This window comes from Jatropha curcas, chromosome 5 (genome assembly GCF_041381405.1).
Source record: "Jatropha curcas cultivar XTBG-Jc1 chromosome 5, XTBG_Jcur_1.0, whole genome shotgun sequence".
NCBI lineage: Eukaryota > Viridiplantae > Streptophyta > Magnoliopsida > Malpighiales > Euphorbiaceae > Jatropha > Jatropha curcas.
In genome coordinates, this window is record NC_143155.1 from 2,029,207 (window position 1) to 2,038,325 (window position 9,119).

Genomic DNA, 9,119 nt, shown 5'->3' on the forward strand with positions numbered 1-9,119 from the left:
TGAAAAAATTAAGTATTTTTTATTTTATATTTATGATATGTTATAAATAGTTGTTTATTTATTGAAATTATTAATAAATTATACTCATTTAAATAGTGTGTCCTAAGCATTTCGTTATTCTACTTTTTAAAAAATTGTAATATCGGCGTGTGTTCGTGTTGTAATTTATAATCTTTTAGAGAACCATCTAAAGATTAAAGGCGCAGAGATTTCCCGAAGCCCAGGGACAAGGAACAAGCATGGCTTTGAAAATGTGAGCTAGTTTGTTCCTCGTTTTGCTATGAATCTGCAATACAGAATAATTCTAGTAAATATTGACTGTATATAACAATTGTAAGGTGCTTCAAAGTTCAGGATAAAATAGTAAGTATTAACCTTTGAATCGGGTTTCTATTAATTTCTGTTTCTAGCTCTTGCTGAAGTGTTTTCATGGCTTGTTTGTTCTTGAGAAGCTCAGCCATTGCCCACTCAACTGTTGTGGTAGTACTGTCTATACCAGCACTGAATAGTTCCTGCAACAAAAAGTGTATATGCCATTTTCGTGAAAAAAGAAATAATTAGCGAGCCAATTGATTTGATCATCATCAAAACCATTTGAAAGGAAAACATCTAAGAAATCTGTATTAGAAGCATTATGTGCATTTGCATGTCTTTCTCTTCTTTCCTTGATATGAATTTCCCATATGCCAAACATTTCTTTAAGACACAATGAGATTTCTCTTCTAATTCCTTGAGGATCTAACTCTGCAAATGTGGGATAAAAATCTGCCACGTTAGGAGCAGCGCCTAACTCCATCATTCTCCACAAAAAACTTTTCAATCCTTGATTTTGCAAGCTAATAAAATCCTTAGAAAATAAAAGATTAGAATTATTGTATTAAAAACCGTAGCAAACACATATGTCTCCAATATTTACTACTTCTCCCTCTTTGCTACTTAAATATTCTATCATTTCTGTCATTTTCTTTTCCCTTAAAGCAGCTTGTGATTCAACTGCTTTGGCAGAGAAAAGCTTAGTCCTACACAAGGCTCTGAAGGACTTTCGGTGATCGTTGCATGTGGGATCCCAAACGAGAGATATGCGTTCAAGGACATGGCTTTTATGAGGAACCGCTTCTGGGACCGATCTTGCAGAAAGCAAACGATCATTATCTTTTAGAATTTCAGTAGCTGCCTTGGATGAAGAGGCAACAATGACAATTTGAGTGCCTAGCCTAAGTGAAATTAAAGGGCCATGGACTTTGGCAATGTTTTCCAATGAAATGTGTAGTTTTTTCCCAATATATATGAGGAATGTTGCCTACGATAGGCCAAGGCCTGGGGCCTGGTGGAAGAAGACGAGGTTTTGAGGGTAGAAAGCAGATTTGCTTGAGAACAATGAAAATAATAGGCAGGAAAACAAGAAAGAAAAGGTATAAGAGACTTGCAGAAAGTGTTTGATCCATGCCGCAAAGAGACTTGAACTGGATTTGCAGAAAGTTCTTTGATGAGAGAGCTTTTTTGTCTCCAAGTATCAAATTGAGCTTTTGCTTGAAAAAGAACAAAGATCAGAAATCACAGCCAAATTCATGCCATTGTCATTATTTATTTTCTTTGAAAAAACAATGAGGAACAAGGACCAAAACAATCACTCCACAAATACCTTGAATTGGCAAGCTGCTTGCCGTGATTATTTATATATATCGATTCAATGATTATGGTGCAGATATTTATATATTATTGAATAATTATTTATAAAGAAATAAATAGAAAAATAAGTATAGATATGGACTGAATTAATTTGTAATTTTTTAAAAAAAACACACTCAATTAATAACTCAAATAATCTCTTCAATTTAACCTCTTGAATTAATAAAGTTCTATTTTCTTAAAAAAAAAAAAAAAACCTCTTCAATATAAGAAATATATGTGGAAAACTTTTTTCTTTTAACTAAATAAAAAATAAGAAAACAAGTAATTTCTTCGTTCCATAATATTTTTGTTCTGATTTGAGTTGCGGATTAAGAAAACTTAGTTCAATAATTAAACTATAATATTGCTTCTTTTTTTTAGTATGTATGTTAGATTATTTAATAATCTATACGTGGCCTATGTGATTAAAGAGCTGGTTTTAATTAAGGTGGCCCAAGATGATGGTTCTTGGGCTTAATGGATAAGAGTCAGTTAGGGTTTTAATACCCTCACTCTGCCTTATAAAAGTAAAAGGAATCGGCAGAACACAGAAAATAAAACAAAATAGGGAGTGTGACGGCTGCCTCAAACACATACGGTGATAGCTTGTTTTGAGAGAGCACATAAAAGAAACTCTCGTAGCTGTTGATTATTCTTAGACCATTGAGAGAAAACTTACGGACAAAAGGGCAGAGGAATAAACGTAGATCTGCTGTTATCGTGAAAATCGAATTGCCGCAACGAGGTAGCCCATAACATAGATCTGCTGTTATGGATCAAGGTACGCTTCCGAATATTGTATATTCTTGTCAAACAAATTCTATGAACAATAGATCTGGACTGTATTAAAGATTAATTTAACAATGTATTCTTATATTAATATCTATTAATCTTAAACGATTCATATTAAATTGTTCTTAAAATTAATCAAACATTTGCTTAAATAGAGTTTTCTTTAAAGATTAAAGGTTGTTATTTTAATTTTGTTTGCATCCATCTTTAATTAATGATAAAGTACTAGTTTTGACTACGTTTCACCGATTCTTTTAGATAGACAAAATTTCTATTTTGTGTGTCCCAATTAAATTTAATTTGGACTATGGCCAAAGTGCAAAATCAAAATTGTCATTGTTTGCTTTATCAACATCACCAACTTTTAAAATGGCAAACATGATTGAGTTACCAATGCATAACTGTATTGTCCTTCTTTCTCTGTTTTAGCCAAATTGCAAGTAGTTTTTAGGTTTTGTGCTTTCTATATTGTTGCATAATCTGCGTTTAAAACTTCTAATTATGACACACTTTTATTATATGGTCACATATTCCTCATGATCATATCATCATGTTTAAGTAAGTTAAAAAAAAATCTATGCATATTGTAATAGATATTCCATTAGTTAAGAGTGAACAAATTGTTATGCGTCCGGTTTGACATTATATAAGCACATTTTATCACAAATTACTTGTGCAAAAACAAATGACAAAAAAAGTGCATGTGTTATATATATAAGTCGGAAACTAAAGATTATTTAGCAAAATTTTTTGAATGCTATCTCTCCAAATGACAAGGCTTTGCTGCAAAAGGAATTACACATGTTCCTCCATTTTTGAATTTTATATAAGCATGTTTATCACTAAATGTCTTATTTCTTATATATATTCTTTCTTTTATATACTCCCTTATTTGTAGCGGCGATCATGCCAGAAGAACATTATATAGTCAGGTTGTTCATCATGATTTGGAGTTAATGTGTTTTCTTCTGCATGTAAATCAATAAAGTCCAAAAGACTAACAGTTGGAATGAGCTCAATTTCTAAAGTTGTGAGCGAATCAAGAAGTTACAAGTTCAAATCAAAGGGATGTGAATTAATTGGTTGTAGGAAGTGAACTTTTGGCTTTTTTTATTTGTTCGTGCAAATTCTTAGATATGATTTTGATGTTATTTATATGTGACCATTTGGGAGAAAATTGAGGAGATAATTGATGTTATCAAAATTTTGGCTCCAAAATCAAATTTGCACAATCTATCTTTACCAAGTGTGCTTATTTTTAAAACGAAAATTAAACTTTTATTTTCCACCAATTTTTTTTACATAAAAATGGGAGGATAAAATTTAAACATTTGGTTAGATTATTAAGTTGGTGTTATTTAACAAAAAATTAGGTGCAATGTTTGCTGCAATCTGTCCTTTAATTATGGGTATAGGTCATTCAATGTGTTTATGGAGGCCTAACCTATAAAAAAATCCTAACTTTATGCGAGTTGTTGTAGAAACACTCTAAACTGATCTTCGTCTCTTTGACACCCCAAATTAAAAAGTTAAAATATAGAAATAGAAAGAGATAGACTAAAAACGATATCTCATATATCAACGACACCCAAAGGAGATATTAAATGAATGAGTATTAAAAAATTATTAAAGTGGGTCTCACGGAATCATGTTGAGTTAATTTAACCCAAGGTTTCAAAACGGTGCGTTTTGATAGGGATTCCCACCCGTCGATGCTCCATCATCAATCTTAGTGTCAACAGGGGCCAAAATCCTTTCGGTGGCAAACAACACCTGTCCATCAACTCCATTCCTCGCCTGCGCCACCATCTGCGTTACTATACGATGCTGCATCCCCAAATCTCCATTCAATTTCAAGAAAGTCTCCAAGCGAAGCCGGTTTAGCTCCACCATCTTCACCGCCGAAGAAGCACCACCAGAGCTCTTCTATTTCTCTTGGTCTTAGATTTTTCGATTATTAAGGCCAAATGATGATGTACCACTTTTAGTTTCTTTTCACACTGTAGTGAGATTTTCTTACATTCTTGCTTCTTTTTGGCGTTAAAAGTTAAAGAAGAAACCTAAAAAGTGATATTTTTTCTGTTCAATGGAGGGTGGTTTAAAGAATGGCGAGGCATGTCCTCAGCTACTGGATTTGATTCCAAGAGAAAGAGAATGGCTTGTTAAAAGAGCTGATGAAATATCTACAGAGGAGGAGAAGAAGCTTGAACTAAGGCTTGGTCCACCTGGTGAAGATTTGTCTCTTGGAAAGAAAGCTAAAACTCATATGATAGAGAAAGGGACGAGTTTCTTCTCTCTCTTGGAAACCAACAAACCCATAAGTTCTCTTCACCTGAAAACACTCAAGCAGGTTTTGTGTGGTTTAATCAACAATTATTGCAGCAGGCAAAGGCTGGTACTCCATTTCTCCAGTTTCCATTTCTCCAGTAATGGCAATAAAAGTGACGCCCATTAGAGTACCTAAACTGGTGCTTCTATCATGAAAGATAGATCCTGTAGACTGCATCAAAACTAGAAATTAAAAAATAAATTAAGTGAAGAAATAATTTTTAATTATAGCTACCTCAATATCGAGTTCGGAGGAAGAAATGGACGAGTTGGTCGGAGAAGACGGTGGATTTTGGGGGGAAAAAAAGAGTTGGTGAAAGATAACCTTTTAACAACTTGGGTTAAGATAACTCAACATGGTTTTGTGGGATTCACTTTAATAGTTTTTCATTCCACTTCCTAACAGAATTTGAATTTAGGGTGATAATATTATAATTTTTTTTTTTTAATTTGAGGTGTTAGGGGACGAACATTAATTTAGGGTGTTTCTGTAATAACTCGTATATGTCCCGATTTTTTTATAGATTAAGCCGTTTATGAAAATAAGTTTGCATGAGATATTTGACTTTCTCTACAAATACTCATCAATGCAATATTGAGGACAAAATAGGAAAAATTTGGCAAAAGAATTCGATTAAAATAATTATTTAATTCATGTGTGAAGTTCAGAGGGAGTATTTTATTTATTGATAAATAGAAGTATTAAATAAGAATAAATTAGTAAACTTCAAATATTATTTACTTCTAAAAAGGGCAATAAGGCAATAATTTGAAATGGGTCAAAAAGAAAGTAAGATAAAAATTATGGGGTGAAAAAAGTATTTCAAAATGGTGGCTTGTAGTTGATTTGAAAATCCTAACAAGACAAATTTTAGAACTCCTCCACTCGTTTAATTTTGGTTATCTCCCATATTGTAAAGTGAATCAACTAAAACACAGAGATTCAAATGCCAAATGATGAAATCTCCAAAGGATTTCTAGCTCCATTAGTTGAGTTTTTTATTTTTTTATTATTTTTTTTTGAAAATTTTTATTTTTTCAAATATTATTATATTTATTAAGCAATTAATTTTGCAATTTTTTAGTTGTTTTTACACTTAGAATCATTTTAAGTAACCTGTCAAATTTTCTATTATTAATTTTAATTATGTATTTTTTAAAGTGCATTTTCTGTTTTTTAATAATTAATCGAAATTTCCTGAATGATAAATTTATAGGTCGGTAGTAAAAATAAATTTATAGGTTTGTATACATGTATGTTTATACAAAATAAGTGATTTGTGATTAATTATATAATCTCTAAATTATGAGGTGCAAAATAAATTATTTTTTAATTTTTTAATAGAAAGTGAAATGTTTTTTTGAGACGAAGGAAGTATATAAATTGTCATTAATTCTCTAATATTATTATTAATCAATTATATTCAACATAATTTAATTCAGTGAATAAGTTATCATATAAAAAATAAATGCTCATACCATTAAATTCCATAAATAAGTTATCTAGCCATAGCAATCCCGCTTATTGCTAACTAGGAAAACTTGCTTTTATTACAATATAGAGAGGGGCTTAGCAATGAACACTTTTAATTTTAAAGAACAAAAGTCTTCCATTGCATTCAGTACTAACACAAAGATAGGGGTTTGCAGGAAAGCTGTAGATGCCTTGATGGTTCAAGAGACTACTGACCTGGGTTTTTATCTGGGGCTACCAAAATGCTATTTTTGCTTTCCCACGTTATAAGGTGTGGAAGAGGAAACTATTGTCAAGGGTAGGCAAAGAAGTGTTGATAAAATCGGTGGTCAAAGCCCTCCCTACATACACAATGAGTATTTTCCTTCTTCGCTAATGATTATGTCATGAAATCGAAGTTTTATTTTTATAATGTTAAAATATGAAATTGTATTCGTTATATATTCTTTATTACCGCCTAATCCGACTCGGGCTTAGTTACCGTTAAGACTCTTTGGTCCTCCCTACAAATACATTTGACGGAGATCAAATCCAAGAGCTTTTTTCACATACCTAGCATGTATTGCCAACTGAGCCACAATCCGTAGGATGCTCAAGTTGTTTTCAATAATGCTATTTAATGAATTTCATTTTCCTTTAAAAAAAAAAGTTAATATAATATAACAGAAAATGTGAAATTTTAAAAATAGCATTAACAATAATAAGTTACAAATGAGAATTATTTACTAAAAGTTTTATTAATAATTTTAAATGATAAATTTATTAATGATAATAATGTTATTGTTACACCTTTATTGTCATAATTATTTACTTAAACAAATGACATTTAATAAGAAATTAAAAGAGATAATCCTATTAGGCACTACCTAACATTAATCATTGTATTTGGCATAACCTAGTTCTAGCAATCCTATTTGTCACGATCCAGAGAAAACATGCTTGTTATATATATATATATATATATATATATACAGGAAGAGAGAATAATGAGAATTTCAATAATATATTTAATGAAATTTGAAATATTCTGAAAATAAATTTAGTAACGACCAATTAAAAAATTAAATTTTATTAATTAATTGGATATAATTTATTAAAATTGTTATTCAAGTAAATACATATAGATAATTATCCATTTCAAAATTTTAAGGTTTATCTTTTTTAAACTTATTTTTTAATATATATATATATAATAACGAAGACACTTGAAAATTTTATATTTCATTTTTAAATTTATTATTTAAATATTTGATTCTATTTAGACTATAATTTAAAATATTTTATTTGGAAGATATAAAAAAGAAAAAATATATACATTTCTATTAATGTTCTTATTTTCTTTATGTCTGTATAATTTAATTGGATATATTTTTGAAAAAGAAATTTGTAAATAGTATATATAGACTTAAGCTTTTCAAGATTTTTAAATTTTTTACTTTTTAAAATTTATTTTTAAAATAAAAAAAACATATGTGTAAGTGGGATGACGAATAACTAAAAGTTTTAATTTTAAAAATATATGTAATATTTTGTTGTTATATTTATATATCTATATATGAAGTTGAAATAAAGAGAATTTTTAAAAAAATCGATTTCGTACTCTCTTTTCTCAGCATTTTATTTTCTTTTTTTATAAATTTTAGAAATAATTATTTTATCTTTTTACTAGATTTTGATTTGATGATTAATTTACCTGCTAATTAATCAATCAATTAATGTTTAAAGATAATTGTTAAATGTTAAAAAGTATCTTGCATATTATGTTTTTCATATATCTTTTTCCTTTAATAAAATTTGAAATGCATAATTCAATCACTATATATGTATAGACAATAAACCATGCTATGTTTTTCACATTTCTTTAAAGTATGAAGTAGATTTACTATTGAACGTTAAGTGCATGCTTAAATTTTTTTAACGGAAACATAATATTCACACACACACACATTGAACGGAGTTTTTAGATTATATCGTAGAATTGTGCATATATAGATATAATGAATTTTAGAAGAATGAAGATATAAATTGATTCTTGTATTTTTCTCATTTAACTATTGAAAGCCCAACCTGCTACTGCACTTCTTACTTGTAATTTTTCTAACTGATGATGATATTATGAATAAAAATGGCTATTTAAAATATTATAAGTCTTATAAGTGGAGTCCATTTGTCTATTTTTATGAGATATGATATAAAGTTCCTTGAATATAGGATTAATTGCTTAAAAAACTTAAGCATATTTTATTTTTAATGTAATTTGTATTTTTTTATTAATTAATTATTATATTCACGTTAATATTAATACAAAATCATATTTTAACATTATAAAAATAAAAATAATTAATATTTAATATTACATCGAGTATATAAAACGTGCACGTGATAAATATATATATATATATAGGTAGAGTTGTTGGCTATATAAGAGTTGTTTTGTAAGTATGTATGTGTTATGTGTGTGACAAATAGAAAAATAAATAAATAAAGGGATTGGAGACAGTTGTATATGCTTTTTGATTTTGAGTTCTTGTCTATGCTTTTTGCTTTTTTTTATTCTCCTCTCCATCTCCATTTTCCATATTTTTAACAAAAATTCGAAGATGAGAATCACATCGTAAAGAATTAAATAATGAAAATGGTCATATATGCAATGAAAGAATTAAATAATGAAAATGGTCATATATGCAATGAAAGACGTTTCGTTTATAAAAAACAAAACCTCGTCCTTTTTTTTTAAACAAAATAAAAAATGACATGAACAAGCTGTGATGGACCAAATATATATATTTAATATATATTTGGGATTCTATGAAGATCATTTTCTTTTTCCCTAGGGAGCCTGCTCTGTTAAATG

At 29.0% G+C, this 9,119-nt stretch overlaps 1 pseudogene; it reads right to left on the reverse strand.

Moving 5' to 3' along the window:
- Positions 1 to 258: 258 nt before the first annotated feature.
- On the reverse strand, positions 259 to 1,445 carry LOC119370732 ((S)-N-methylcoclaurine 3'-hydroxylase-like protein pseudogene; annotated as a pseudogene).
- Between the last annotated feature and the right edge of the window lie 7,674 nt (positions 1,446 to 9,119).